Consider the following 15,196-nt stretch of genomic DNA (forward strand, 5'->3'; position numbering starts at 1 on the left):
GAATTTCCAGAAAGGCCCCTTTATTGCCCTATAGAGAGTGCGCCGGAAGCAATCTTTCTCTTCGCTTTGTTTAGCCGCAACACTCGTGTTTGCTTAGACAGAGACGTTGGAGATAAATGCGACGCCAGAACGGCTGCTATATACTAAAGCGTCTCTTTGCGACCCCACTCACGCAACAGCAGATTCGCGGAGAACGATTCTCTCTCCGTATACTCTTGGAGGAAACGCGCGCGACAGTGCCATACCGCGAGAAGGTTGTTGCCTGCCCTGTATATGTAGATACGCGCGTATGCACTCAAAAGCAACTTGCGGCACGGAAAGTTACGTCGAGAAAGGACGCCGACTTATCCTGCGCCGTCCATTGGGTAGCCCGCAGAGCATGCCCGCAAATCGCACCGACAGCCGGATTCAAGCCGCCGAGACACGCGAATTAGGCATTCAGCGGGTGCAACGGTGTTCGCCGCGGCCGTCACTATAGAGTGTAACGAGCGTATTACACAGACACACAAACAAGCGCGCGCTCGTGCATCCATTATTCAGTGTCATAGACGGGAGCGACAGAGAGCCGCGAAACATTAACCTTTTCTCCCTTTCTCGAATCACGCGTCCTCCGACGCGCCAAAGCAGGCACCTTGCGGTTCCCCTCCCCCTTTCCACAGGAAAGCGCAGCCGCCGCCGCCGCCGCCGCCGCCTTCGGCCGCCCAACGTCGTCCTCCTCCTCTGCCTATGCGCGTGTTGACGGCCGGCCGACAACGATATCATAGCCGACCTTCACACGGTGCGAACTCTCACGAACGACGCACCAACGAGGGCGCAGCTCGCCGCAACTTGGGTTACCGTTTGGGGCTGCCGCGTCCGCTCCCCTCCGCGATGTAAAAATTACGTGGACAGAAACGGGCCGTTTGCTGAGGTTTGTTGGCGAGGGCACGACGTTCATCGAGGACTATTTTAAGTACTTCGAACGATGCGCCACCGCGCGCATTGCACAGGTGACTTCTGTGTCATTCGGTTACGCTAGTCCAGAAATGATTGCTGAATACGGTGACCATGAAAGGTGCTGTCGAGGGAGAGGGCTCCAGATATATTTTGACTATTGGGGGTAGTTTAACGCGCATCCGAAGTTCAGTACATATTGTTTTAATGTGAATAATTCTTTAACTCAATCCTGCACTTTCCGATGGGTAGGTATTTAGGTAGTAGTATCTCACGTCTCCCCGCCTTCGAGATCAGCCCAGTTGCAGCGCTCCTCTGAGATCGGCCCAGTTTACCCAGTTCATCCCCTTCAGAATCCGTCCATGTACTCGCTACTTGGATTGATGATTTCATTGATTTGTGGTATTTGATGATATTGGAAATGCTGGAAACATTCGTCGCTGACTTTCCCGTAACGTTTGATTGTCTAATAAGAATGCAGAAATGGCACGAAGAAATGAGCAAAGAGGAACATACGCACACAGATACACACAATGACGAGCATTTAGTGTCAGCTCGTGGGAATCGATGAGCAGTGATAATGGGTGCGACAAGACACTATGTAATGACAAGAGGCAGGGTTATAGGCAACTGCCTATTTCTCCCCGCGCATCAGGGCCACACTCTTTTCGTGTATGAGCACGAAATATGGGTTAATAAGTTTAGCACTGACTTGACTCTATAGTGCCTATAAACACCTATTTGTTTGTTTTTTTTGCCTATAAATGCCTGTTTCAGTCCTTTGTGCCAATATTTGCCTATTTTTGCTCTGAATCATCTCCTGAAAATGTTTTTTTGGGGAGCTGATTCTGTTTCGAAAATACATTCTTCTCTCCACAAGAACTAGCAGCGTTGGCAGACGCTGCGTGTTGCTATGGACAACGCACATGGCAATATGACCTAACGAATCAGGGCATGCGGAGCGACGTTTATTGACCTTTTGAGGGTCTCTCGCAATCTATCTGACACTGGTTAACAATGATGGAGAAAAAAGCTCACAAAATGCGCGTTTCTTCGCAAGCGGACAGGCCACTCCAATTTACGCCGACGAAAGGGATTAGACAGAAAAATGCACAGCATGCTGAGAGATGTGTAGTGTTGGCTGTAGCTGGGAATGAGCGCTAGCTGTAGAGTAACACTATGCGTATTTTAAGTGGAAGCGCACAAAGTTCACTGCAAGCCTTAGGGACTGTAAGATTATGCGGTACCATTTTTCAGCGCCTTCCCTCTTTCGACGGTTGTGCAGAGAAAACTAGCTTATGGCAGTTCATCTAAAGCAGTAAGCTCTGCCGTTCGCCCTTTTATTGCGATAGCAATTATATGGACAGCCCAAGTGCATTTTTTGCCGTCGGCGTCGCCCTGATGTTTTGTATAGAGTCCAAGAGCGATAACACCGTCGCCGCGCGCCGTATGCTGTATGTGTGAGTGAAAGCGTGCGAGGGGAGCCGACCATCGCGGCTCAATCTCGCGCGCGCAAGGGAAGATAGCTGGAAGGAAGCGCGCCGTCTTCCGTCGCACGCTAGGTTCCGGGGGCAGGCGGGAGGGAAGCGTTGTACCGCGGCTGCGCGCGCCATATCTTGAAAGCGATCTGCGTTGAGGGCCGAGTTTTGGCAAGTTTACACGGCCGATAATACTACTATCCTTACTTTATACAGCCGTCTAGTAATTTGCTATCGCAATCGATGCTTCGCCTTTCAGGGGAAACTGTGACTTTTTTTTTGTTTAGATACGTTTATGTAAGGACATACACATTGCTGTGCTCCAACGTGCGATAGTAAAACAAAAACGAAAAGCTTTGCGAGGAACAAAGTCACAGAGATACAGAAAAATCACATGCAGAAGATTGTCACTTGGCTTGACAAAGCTACCGCACCATAACACAAGTTCAATGCATCCCACGCGCATTGCAGCCGCTGCCGATTATAAACTTGTGCAAAATTGCAGTAGTGGTAAACAAGAAACAGAGCGGGGGAGGGGGGTTCACCCGCCGTGGTTGCTCAAGTGGCTATAGTATTGGGCTGCTGAGCACGAGGTCGCGGGATCGAATCCCGCGGCCACGGCGGCCGCATTTCGTTGGGGGTGAAATACGAAAACACCCGTGTACTTAGATTTGGTGCACGTTAAAGAACCCCATGTGGTCCAAATTTTCGAAGTCCCCCACTACAGTGTGCCTCATAATCATATCGTGGTTTTGGCACGTAAAACTCTATAATTTAGTTTTTTTTTCACCTTAAAGACGTTTTCGAAGTTCTCACATGAGAACGCTAAGAATACTAAGCTTTTAACTTCGAAATGTATAGATGATAAACATGTGTTACTGTGATAGGTTCAAAAATACTTCTAAACGTACGGTGTTTAATGCTTATTTTCTTACTGGAACATTTGTTGGCTTCAGTTCATTAGGCACAAGTATTAGCTTTTCTCATTAACCATTTAGCGGCTTTCCTTGCATACGTATTTCGTGTTTCTCATGCTGGATCCGCCTAATGCGTCATTGCAAGCAGAAAAGTTTGGTTATCAAACGTACACTATCTGCTCATTGAGTCCGAACAGATGTATTAAACATGCGGGTCGACAAAAAGGCGGGCTGATAAAAAAAGCAGTGGCAGAGAATCCGACTCAGCCATTCCCAAATGATAGCAAGGTAGCAACCACCCCGCTCCACCGTAGCCTTCACAGTGCAAGGCATTATAGAGTTTTAGCGTGCCCTGTATTCCGCTAAACGCAGGCGGACTGGGTGTTTTGCTGCAGGTGCAGAGGCGCAAACTTGAGTTGCCTGCACGGTGTAGCCCCCTAGTAGTTGCATCGGGCAGGACACTCCCGTTTACGCCCCCGCTCACCCGGTATTCCGCCCGATCTGCCTGCGTTTAGCTGAATACCGGATACGCCAAACCTCTCCATTGAAGAAGGAGCGGGAACACCGCGAAGGGGATCAGAGGCGATCTTTGATTGCCAATAACTCCGCTTCTGCTTAACGCACTGGAGTACTTTTTGCAGCAAAGTATTTCTGAAATAGGTGGTTTTAACGTCAAATGCATTTCTCGACTTCGATAAAAAGTGGTTCAGAACCCCTTTAAATCGCGTACGAAGGTAACAAGTAGAGTGTATACAAAGGCAAATTAGCCTGTATGACCTCCGCAGTCAAGTATATAATTATGCAGGCAAGTGTATGGCGAGCCAGCCAGTCGGTCAACCAGCAGGCAAGCAGCAAGCAAGCAAGCACGGACACACTGGACACCGGTAGCTGAGGGTCTCATACGCAATAACTAGAGACCGGATTTAAAGCACTAAAATATGGCTTGTAAGCGCTTCATTTCAGGCACGATTGGGGCCGAAATAGGCGCTATAAAATTTTCGCAAACCACGACATGTTTTCTGTCTTGAACGTGTGTAACCAGTTATCATAGTAAGAAAACTGAGGCAGAGCTCGCTTGTATGAAGTCTGAAAGGCAACAAGCATATTGTGCTAGCCATCGCTTCACAGGGTCACAGAGCCATGCACGAGATGTCGCTTTTTTGTCAATCCGCATACGGCAGTGCGTCAAGCAGTTTAACACATTTGTTCTGACACAATTAACAGGTAGTGTGCGTTGCTTCTTGCGATGGCGCATCAAGTATAGCAAGCGTGAAAAACATAATATATGCCAGGAAATTGCTGGTAAGCGGTTGATGAGAGAAGCCAAAATCCGTGTCTAACTAATTGAAGTCAATAAATGTTTCATGAAAAAGAGACGCGTTGAATACAGTACGTTTACAAATATTTGTAAAAGTTATAACAACACTAAAACGTATTTACCATCTCTAGGTCTTGGGGCTCGATATTATGTCCCTTATCAATTTAGAAGCAAAGTTGTAGGCTGAAAACCAACACCCAACATCAACACAGGTGAATTGAGCGTTGTGTATATTTGACGGCATCACGCATTCTGAAATTCTTGAGTGTTCACCTGTAAGAACTTCAGAAATATCGCAAACCAGAAAAAGAATGCACGTTTCCTTGTCTAATTCATACTGTCATTTTGCAGAATGTTTATTGACAGCGGCTGCAACACACCTGGGATGAATTAAACTTGCGTTATGGTACGGTTTGTGTCACGACTCGTGAAACTGTTCACAACTCTTCCTTAAGCTTTTTTTGTATAGCTCCATGACTTTATTTACTCTTCGCAATACGGATCTCTTTTTTATCGCAGGTTGGCGTGCAGGAGTATGCATATTCTTACATACACTTATTCAAGTAAAGAGAGCACCGAAGGGCGGGTTAAGGGGTAAAGTTTATTGCTTTACATGAGTCGCCATCGGCTAGTTGTCGGCACAACCACATATGACCGAATTTGCTGAGAAATGTGAACGCGCAACTACACTCAATGGTTCTTTCAGTTGACTTTTCATGTTTCCACCTAACACAACCACGGCGCACTCTACAATGACGAGCATTTCCTAGCTACAGCCTATAGCACATAAGCAACACCTTTCTCAAAATTCTGCAGTACAAATTCTGCAAGTACAAAAAAAAAAAACATCCGTGAGATAGGTGATGAAATCGCCAAGCTGTACCTCGAGTGACCCCCAGCCATCGAACACCAGAACTACTCGGGCTCTCCCAACGAGGACCTCGACAGAGAGTTCTCTCAGCAAGAAATGAGGGTGGTCCTGCAACTTGCAGACCTTCAAGGCCAAGTCGGCTCCGGGTACCGACAAAGTGACCAACAAGATGCTTCAAAACCTGGATGACCAGGCAACGAGCCGATTGACCGACCACATCAACGAGTGCTGGTGGAACGGGAAGATACTCGATGAATAGAAGAGGTCCAACGTGATCCTCATCCCCAAGCTGGGTAAACCCCTAGAAATTCAGAACATGCGGCCGATCTCCCTGACTTCTTGCGTCGGTACAGTGATGGAGCACGCCTGCCTGAACGGAGTTAACGGCTACCTGGAGTCCAACGACGTATACCGCAGCAACACGATCGGCTTCAGAAGAGGGCTCTCTACCCAAGCCACCATGATACAACTCAAGGAGCAAGTCATAGACACCACGGGGTGAGGCTTGAGGGCAATACTCGGACTCGATCTAAAGATGGCCTTCGACAGGGTCGAGCACGCGGCCATCCACGAAAGAAAAACGCAACTCGGCCTGGTCGAACGAACTGACAATTACATAAGAAATTTCCTTTGGGTAAGAAAAGCCAGAATCAGACTGGACGAGGAGGAGAGCATCCAGGTGGACATGGGCAGCGCGGGCACACCGCAAAGGTCCAGTCGTGTCACCCATGCTCTCCAACCTCGTAAGGATTGGACTATCGGAGAAATTGGAGCCAATAGAAGGCATTAATCACATAGTTTATGGAGCCGACATTACGATGTGGACCACGAAAGACGCAAGTGAGGGCGAGATGCAGAACAAACTTCAAGGGGTGGTGGAGGCAGTCGAGAATCATTTGGAGGACACCGGACTAGAATGTTCGCCGGGGAAATCGGAACTGCTACTCTAACACCCCAGGAGGCTGGGTACACCGTCCAGAGACGTAGCGGAACTACACAAAAGGGGAATCATAATAAGCACGAGAAACGGCACAGAGATACCCATGGTCCAGAAGATCAGAGTCCTGGGTCTCTGGATCGACGCCAGGGGAACAAACGCGGAAACCGTTACGCTCCTGGAAAAGAAAGTCACGGCGACCGTTAGGCTAATACAGACGGTCTTCAACAGCAGAAGGGGCATTCGTGGCGGTATTCGTCCACTACAACAAGGCTGAGAAAGACAATACCGACGCGCTCATTAGAAAAGCGTACAGAACGGCGCTGGGTCTCCCGCAATGCACAAGAAACTAAATTAAGGGACATAACACGCTGGACGAGATCGCGGAAGAGAGGATAGCGCAACTCGAAAGACTCTCGGGAACCAAGGCGGGCAGAGAAATCATGGAAAAGATCGACATAAACTACCACGGATTGAAGGGCCCCAAGACGCATATTCACTCCGACGTCCAAGCCGCAATAAACACGGAAAACGTCCCGAAGAACATGCACACCGTGCACAATGTCGAGAGAAGAAAATGCCGCACGAAAACGATCCTCAAAAACCACGGCGCGCGGGAGGGGTTGCTTTTCGTATACGACACCCGGTACCCCCGAAACAAGGCCCACAATGGTGGTGTCGGCGGTGGTGTCTTCCCGATGGCGGTCGTAGACAAGTAACGAAAGACGGCGGGTTTCGTAAGGACCAGGTCGTTGGAGGCCGCGGAAGAAACGGCAATCGCATTGGCCGTAAGCAACGGTCGGAAACAAGACAGAGTAATAATCAGCGATTTCAAGATGGCCATTAGGAACTTCACAAAGGGCTGGGCCTCCACCGAGGCTGCCAAAACCGCAGAGCAGTAGACTTCAAGAACGGTAAAATCACACCCAAATACCTCAAATGAATCCAGGCACACATGGGGGAAGTGACCACAGAAGACCCGGGCATCCCTCCCAACCTCAACGAGAAGGCACAACCGAACCGCGCGAGAACTGACCCACCGCGACTTGGACAGTGACGGCCCGACACCCCGCACCCACCGCGGAGGGGGTGAGGACTGCGGCGGAGGTGATGGGGAACACGGAGGAGGCGACGACGACGAAGTAGAGATACAGGACGACAGGGACAGACTATTCACGTACCACGATATACTGTCACGCTATAAGAAACAAAGAAAAGCATACGCACAACCGCACAAACAACTTGACAGGTCTCATGAAACAGATTGGAGAAGGTTGCAACCCAGAATGTTCAGAAACCCCATACACTTAAACAGAGTAAATTCCACAGAATACCCAGAAGCGAGCTGCAAGATCTGCAAACACGAACACGCTGACATGGCACACGTCTTATGGAAATGCACAGAGATCAGAGCAATATACAGAGAGGACAACATAGACCCGGACCTGCTGGAGGAGCGATGGCTACGCGCTCTGACTGGCTCGGATCTACGCGACCAACTACATGGGCAATCGAGCGGGCCGCGGGCAGCGGTGGAAAGCTTGTGCCTCACCGCAGATAATGCCCGGGTAGCCTGAGCCCTGGCCGACAACCTCGCAGGTGCTCGCAGGTGCTTTTATCAATAAAGCTTCTTCCGTCCGTCAAATGTCTGCGCCTTTCTTTTTCAAATCCGCGCCTGCATTATAAGGTGGAGTTTCATGTCCACTGCTGAAGAAGGAGACGTTTGGTGATTTTTTTGTCTGGCATAGCTAACCAGTGTCAGGTTTGTTTATGCTGAGAGACCCTCAACAAAAGCTCAACTATAACGTTGAAAACGCAAGCGCTTCTTTGCCAGGTGCGTTGCCATTAGAAACAGAGTCTGCCAATGCTGCTGTGTCTTGTGGCAAGTAGCCATTGAACACGCTTCCGAAGTGGAAAGACCATCCTGAAAAAGCATTTTCAGGTGCTAAAAGCACGAATAGGTATATGTAGGCACGAAGGACAGAAATACACATTTATAAACACCCTTGGTAGGTAACCCTTGGTGCACAAACAACAGAGGTAGGATAGAGTGTCAAAGTACTGGGAGTTTTTTTCGCGAGTAATTTAAACTGGAACTTTCATGTCGACGAAGTTCATAAAGAATTGTGCGAAATTATAGGTTTAGTAAATAGAAATAGGTATGTGCCCCTGAACGAATAATATTACTACTGTATAAATCCCTAATACTACACCATTTTATTTACGCACACCTGGAATGGGGAAGAACGACGATGAAAAATGTCATAAAGCTTTTAATGTCGGAAAAAATTATAGGATTATTGCAAACGCCCCTTTTTCTCTCACTCTGACGAACTGTTCAAACGAGTTAAGGCTATTAAAATAAATGACATTTACGACAACCGCCTCAGCCAATATACAATTCCGCTATTAAAAACAACAATTATTTATTCCAGGATCTAGCCACCCTAAGAAAAAATGTATCGCATAAAACACGTTTTCCGTACACGTGGAAGGTACCCACTCCGCTTAAAAACTGCGAATCAGAATCAATTATAGGTATACTTCGCCCAGAATTAACAAACACGAAGCAAGATCAATTGATATTTATCGTATCGCTGTTAAAAAAACTTAAGTATTTCTTTAAGCAAAAGCTTATGCGTATTTGTTGTTAGTATAAGTCATTAGTAACTGTGATCATGTTTGGCAGCAGCGCAGCGGAATACAGACGGCCATCTAACGCGGCTCTGCAACCTTTTACAGATTTTTCCCTGCTGCGTGCCTACCCGCTTGAGACCATCTTTTCGACCTGAAGACAGGACTGCCGGACCACTTGGATGGAAGGAGCATGCGCACGATTATCTGCTATTCCTCGTGCCTAAAGACTGCTTCATCTACCTGGCGCCTGGCTTATCCTTCACCGTGAATCACGTGCATCCTGCAGACACGTCACAAGGGTCTCTTTCTGGTGCTACTTATATGGGTTGCGCTGCGGCTTCCTGGTCATTTGGCAGCAGCAGCAGCGGAATACAGACGGCCATCTAACGCGGCTCTGCAACCTTTTACAGATTTTTCCCTGCTGCGTGCCTACCCGCTTGAGACCATCTTTTCGACCTGAAGACAGGACTGCCGGACCACTTGGATGGAAGGAGCATGCGCACGATTATCTGCTATTCCTCGTGCCTAAAGACTGCTTCATCTACCTGGCGCCTGGCTTATCCTTCACCGTGAATCACGTGCATCCTGCAGACACGTCACAAGGGTCTCTTTCTGGTGCTACTTATATGGGTTGCGCTGCGGTTTCCTGGTCATTTGGCAGCAGCAGCAGCGGAATACAGACGGCCATCTAACGCGGCTCTGCAACCTTTTACAGGTTTGTGCTTCTTACACATGGTCTTTTTCTGTTAACCGTCCACACTTCGGTAGAACTTTTCTTGTTGTTGCTGCTGCTGCTGCCATTGAACAGCCTCTGTGATTGAAACGTGTGCCATCCTTTCTTGCATTTCTATAATTACTGATTGCTATACGTCGTCATGGGTCCTTCAAGTGAAACAGAGTGTGGCAAGTGTTGCTGTGCCTTTAAGGACGAGGACCCATTTATGGAATGCTCTGAGTGTTCAGCCTATTATCATATTGGGACTGTATGCTCCGGAGTTTCTGAGGGCACGTATCGATCTAAAGGGGAAGACTATAGGAAGTCTTGGAGATGCTTGTCATGTCGTAAAGGCAAGGCAGGACAGAGCTCGTCTGTGCCAAAGGAAACCGATGGCAAAATAGCCACGATGCTGGTCGAGATAAGCAGGAAACTTGATGAACTACTGCCCCTCAAGCAAACGGTAAACGATATTGAGGAATCGATGAGTGTGTTATCAACCAAATATGACAAAATTCTTGAGACCGTTGCGAAGCATGACAATGAACTAAAGGCACTCAAGAACAGAGTTTGCAAACTAGAGGAGCCAAACCTGAGTGCAGAATTGCTTTCAGTGCGCTCCTCGGTAAATGAACTTGAGTACCACAGCAGAAAACTAAATATTGAGGTTCACGGTGTTAAACAAGACAACAACGAGTGTCTTATAGATAAAATGAATGCCATTGCATCGAAACTGCAACTTGCCCCTTTGACTGAACAAACTGTTACCTCGATTCACCGGCTTCAGACCAGAAGCGAAAAGCCTCCCGGCATTATCATACGCTTTTCGAACCAGTCAACAAGGGAACAATGGCTGAACAAAAAGAAGGCTTTGTCAGTTGCTCAACATGGAATGTTTATTACGGAAAACCTGACTGCGCAGAATCGAATGCTCCTAAAAGCTGCGAAAGAATGGGCGCGCGTAAATAATTTCCGCTTTGCATGGCACCGCGCTGGAAAAGTGTTTATAAGAAAGAGTGAGGGCGATCGCGCACACTTGATAAAGTCGCCTGCAGATCTGGATAAGATCGTTTCTCGAGCTTAGGAGCGTAAGTAAGTTGTAGATAAAATGATGTTGGGACACTCGAACAAAATGTTTTTGTCGGATCTTCATGACAATGTAAGCTCACAAAGCGGTGGATCGATTAGTTGCATACATATCAACTGCCAGTCGGTGAAAAATAAAAAAGATGAACTTGACATTTTCTTCAGCAGCCTAAACTTTCGTTTTCATTTCATAATGCTTTCTGAAACGTGGTACAGTGATTGTACGGTCCCCTGGTGTCTGCCAAGGTACGAGTGCTTTACACGATCAAGAATGAATTCGCGCGGTGGCGGGGTTAGCTTAATTGTGTGCGATTCATTTAAAGTCAACTGTGTTCAAGAATTCTCTTGTGTTAACGATGACTATGAGGTATTGTCTGTGTTACATGCGCGCACTGTTTATTCTGTTGTCTACAGACCGCCGCGAGGCAATCTCCAAGGCTTTTTTCTCTTTTTCGAGAAACTCTTAAAATACATTGTTGAATTACAGTATAAATTCATTTGTGGTGGCGATTTCAATATAAACATGCTGGTTGATTGCAATATCACACGCGACTTTGAATTGCTTTTGAAAATGTATGGGTGTTCCAATGTTATCAACACTCCTACCAGAATTACCTGCGATACGTCCACATGCCTTGACTTGTTTATTACTAACTACGGATCAAATAGTATTAAATGTGGCACTATTTCATACAGCTTGAGTGATCACATGCCGGTATTCTTCACTGTCAAACGGAAAGATAAAAGACCACCAGAACGAGTCTGCTTCTCGCAAATTATAACTGAAGAACGTCTAGTGCGTTTTCGCGATGACTTACGTGACGTAGTCTGGGATAGTGTTATTGCTGCTACAAGTGCTGATAGCGCCTACGGTGCTTTTCTGGAAACGTTCCTCTCCTATTATGATAAACATTTTCCTTCCCGTCCTAAAGTATCTGCACCATCAAGGATACGTAAACCCTGGGTAACTATTCAATTATTTAAAAAGATAAAAGAGAAAGCAAGATTATTCAATAAATTCCTCATATCTCGGGATCCTGATGATTTAAGAGTGTTTAAAACATTTCGCAATGGCTTAACTAAGGAATTACGTGCTGCGAAAACTACGTTTTATAAGCAATCCTTCGCAACGTGCAGCCAAGATAGCAATAAGATATGGCACTGGCTTAATTCTTTGCTAAATAGAGTGCCCAATTCAGCGGCAGGGTTGCGTATAATTTCTGATGGAAAGGAAATACCTGACGCGAAGTTGGCCGACTGTTTTAATGATTATTTTTCTAATTTACCTGAATGCAATGTGAATGACAACGCATGCCGTTTCATTAAAACGAACTGTGTGCATTCAATTCTTTTGCGTCCCACAACCACTTCAGAAGTAAATTTACTGTTTTCCGCACTAAATAATAGCAACTCCTGCGATGCTGATAACATTAAAATCAAGCCTGTGAAATTTGTAATAGACATAATCGCTCCAGTACTAGCACATATTTATAATATCTGCCTTTCTACCGGTGTATTCCCGTATAAAATGCAGATGGCAAAAGTAGTTGCACTGTTCAAGAAAGGCGACAAAACTGCCCTATCTAATTATAGACCTGTGTCTATTCTCCCTATATTTTCGAAGTGTTTAGAAAAAATTATTTTTTGCAGAATATCAGACTTTCTGGACAAGCACAATTTGATAACTAAGCATCAGTATGCTTTCCGGAAAAATATGTCAACGCAGCTAGCTTTGCTTGAACAGAAAGAACTAATTCTAAATAATTTTGAGGAACGTTTGTTAACATTGGGAGTATTTGTCGACTTTTCAAAGGCCTTCGATTCTATAAATCATGATCTCTTGCTTAGTAAGTTAAATCACTATGGTATACGCGGCATTGCACTTGACTTGATTAGGTCATATCTTGGTCACAGACAGCAGTTTGTACAAGTAAATAGCTTTAAATCTGAAGTTCGCTCGGTCAAGGTAGGTGTACCCCAGGGCAGTATTTTAGGGTCCCTTCTATTTAATATATTTATTAACGATTTAGTAAATATTGATGTTGATACACGTTACGTAATCTATGCTGATGACGCCACGTTATTCTTTTCATCTAACCGCTCTGCCGAATTGATTACAAGAGCTAATGCAGTTTTGAATAAACTGTACGCATGGTCACTTGATAACGGTTTGACTATTAATTCGCAATAAACTAAGGTGGTGTTATTTCGCGCTAAGAACACGCAAATCACTCTCGAGGAAGATTTGCTAATGAACAATTCTAAAATTGAACTTGTTAATTCGGTGAAATCGCTAGGTGTATTTTTTGACCATACTATGACCTGGCATAGCCATATAGATTTTCTTGCTAGTAAGCTTTCACAAATCACTGGAATTTTTTATTCCTTGAACTATCTTCCCTACTCTATTAAATGCTTGATATATAATTCACTTTTTCTCAGCCATTTAAATTATTGTTGTCTTGTCTGGGCTACCACTTCGGAAACAAATATCAACAGGTTGTACATACTGCAAAAGAAGGCTCTTCGCGCTATTTGTAATAAACCATATGATTTCCCTTCAGCTTATTTATTTCATAAACTTAAGACACCGAAAGTACAGGCCCTTTTAAAGTATCGTCTAGTGCTTGCGTATAAAAATGAACAGAAAAGAAACATAAACCACATTACTTTTATGGCTAACTTGAAGCTACACGAAACCCCATACAGTACAAGAAAGCCAGAGTACTGGCACGTACCACAATCGCGCACTAAATATGGATCACAAATGCTGCGCTCCAGGCTACCTCGCTTACTAAATGATCTTATTGTTAACAAAATTGATATTGCGTCTTGTTCTCCTCCCAATATTCTTGATTTTTTCTCTCATATGTGAGTTGTACATTGCCTATATGCTTATCAAGTGCAGTGAGATTTTGTGAGGTTTTGCACAAAATCTCTTACTTTTGTTTCTGTTTTTTCTCGCCCGGTTTGCGATCTCGTATGCATGATATGTTGTAGTGCTTCAATTGTAAGTACTTGAGAAAACTGTATTTCCGCTCTGCTGCTCCTTATTGTTTTACGGGTTTTTGGGGCTGGTCAAGCTGCTACGAGCAGCTTTTTTCCCCACTTTACCCCCGCAAGGCTGTATTTACTTTTTTGTGGAAATAAAGCATACATACATACATGTGTGACTGTAATCACGAAGCCCAAAATCATGAACGGTACAATAACCATATTTTTTCAAGAAAATAAAGGTTTATTGTATTGTATTGTATTGGCACTATGAAATCCGTGCTAAACCACTTCTCAACCCTTAACTCGTACTTATACTCCACAAGGGTGGTGTACTGACGCGCGCGAAGTAATAGGCATTTGTCTATGATCCCGTGTCTATATTCTGATAACGGTTAGTGCCCTCAACGGGGTCACGTGCATTAAGTGTTATACGAAACCGCAGCGCCTTCCAAGGACACGCGTAGAAAACACGTCGCGCGTCGCGTAGTGATAGTTGAAGCGGGCGGCCCTCTTTTCTTTATCGGTGCTGATCAATTACTCTGCACGTGCGTCAGAAGTGACACGTGTTGACCAAAGGACATCTGTGGCGTACAACCCTTAAGCGTTTGTTCGGGTGACTTTGGGGTTATTTGATGCTAATCACGGGTAAGGCGTACGTAAAGTTACAATGCTCACCTATACAGTCGAGGTTCTCCTGCAAGCATTAGGCGTATACTATAGACGCTTTTCGCCGTGCTGAGGCAGCAGCGTGTTTGTGACCTCAGAAAACTTCCGGTCGCATGCTTTCAGTACTCAAGTTTGCCAGGAAAACAATAGCTTTTTGTCCTGTAGTACAGGTAAGTATTCTTGATGTGGTCGTGTATAAGAAACACGAGCGTGCGTCGAGTTTATGCATGTAGTTTTCATGAACAATTTAGAGTGAAATTTATTTATCAATGTATGTTTTAACCGTATAGCAAAATTGGTGCCAACTTGAGGGTCCTACGTATTTGCAGGTTCTTGCAACTTCCTATTCGCTTCGGTACAAGCTAAATTTAGAGGGCTATTCAGGAGGGCGAAACTGCAAGTCTTTTGGGACCTCTGTGTCTAAGCAGTATAAGTGCGAACTGGTGAACTTATGTGAACTAGAATAAAATTTCCGTGCAGTATGACTGCGGTTTCGTTTTTAATAAAACCTGTGCTACGTACGTGCCCCAATACGACACCATCGACAGACTTACATCCAAGCAAGTAAATGTTATGTTGCGTTGTTGTTGAAGACAGTTGGACAAGGGTTCAGTCGAGTCGAAAGCAGAAGAGGAACACGG

Source organism: Dermacentor silvarum, chromosome 1 (genome assembly GCF_013339745.2).
Source record: "Dermacentor silvarum isolate Dsil-2018 chromosome 1, BIME_Dsil_1.4, whole genome shotgun sequence".
NCBI lineage: Eukaryota > Metazoa > Arthropoda > Arachnida > Ixodida > Ixodidae > Dermacentor > Dermacentor silvarum.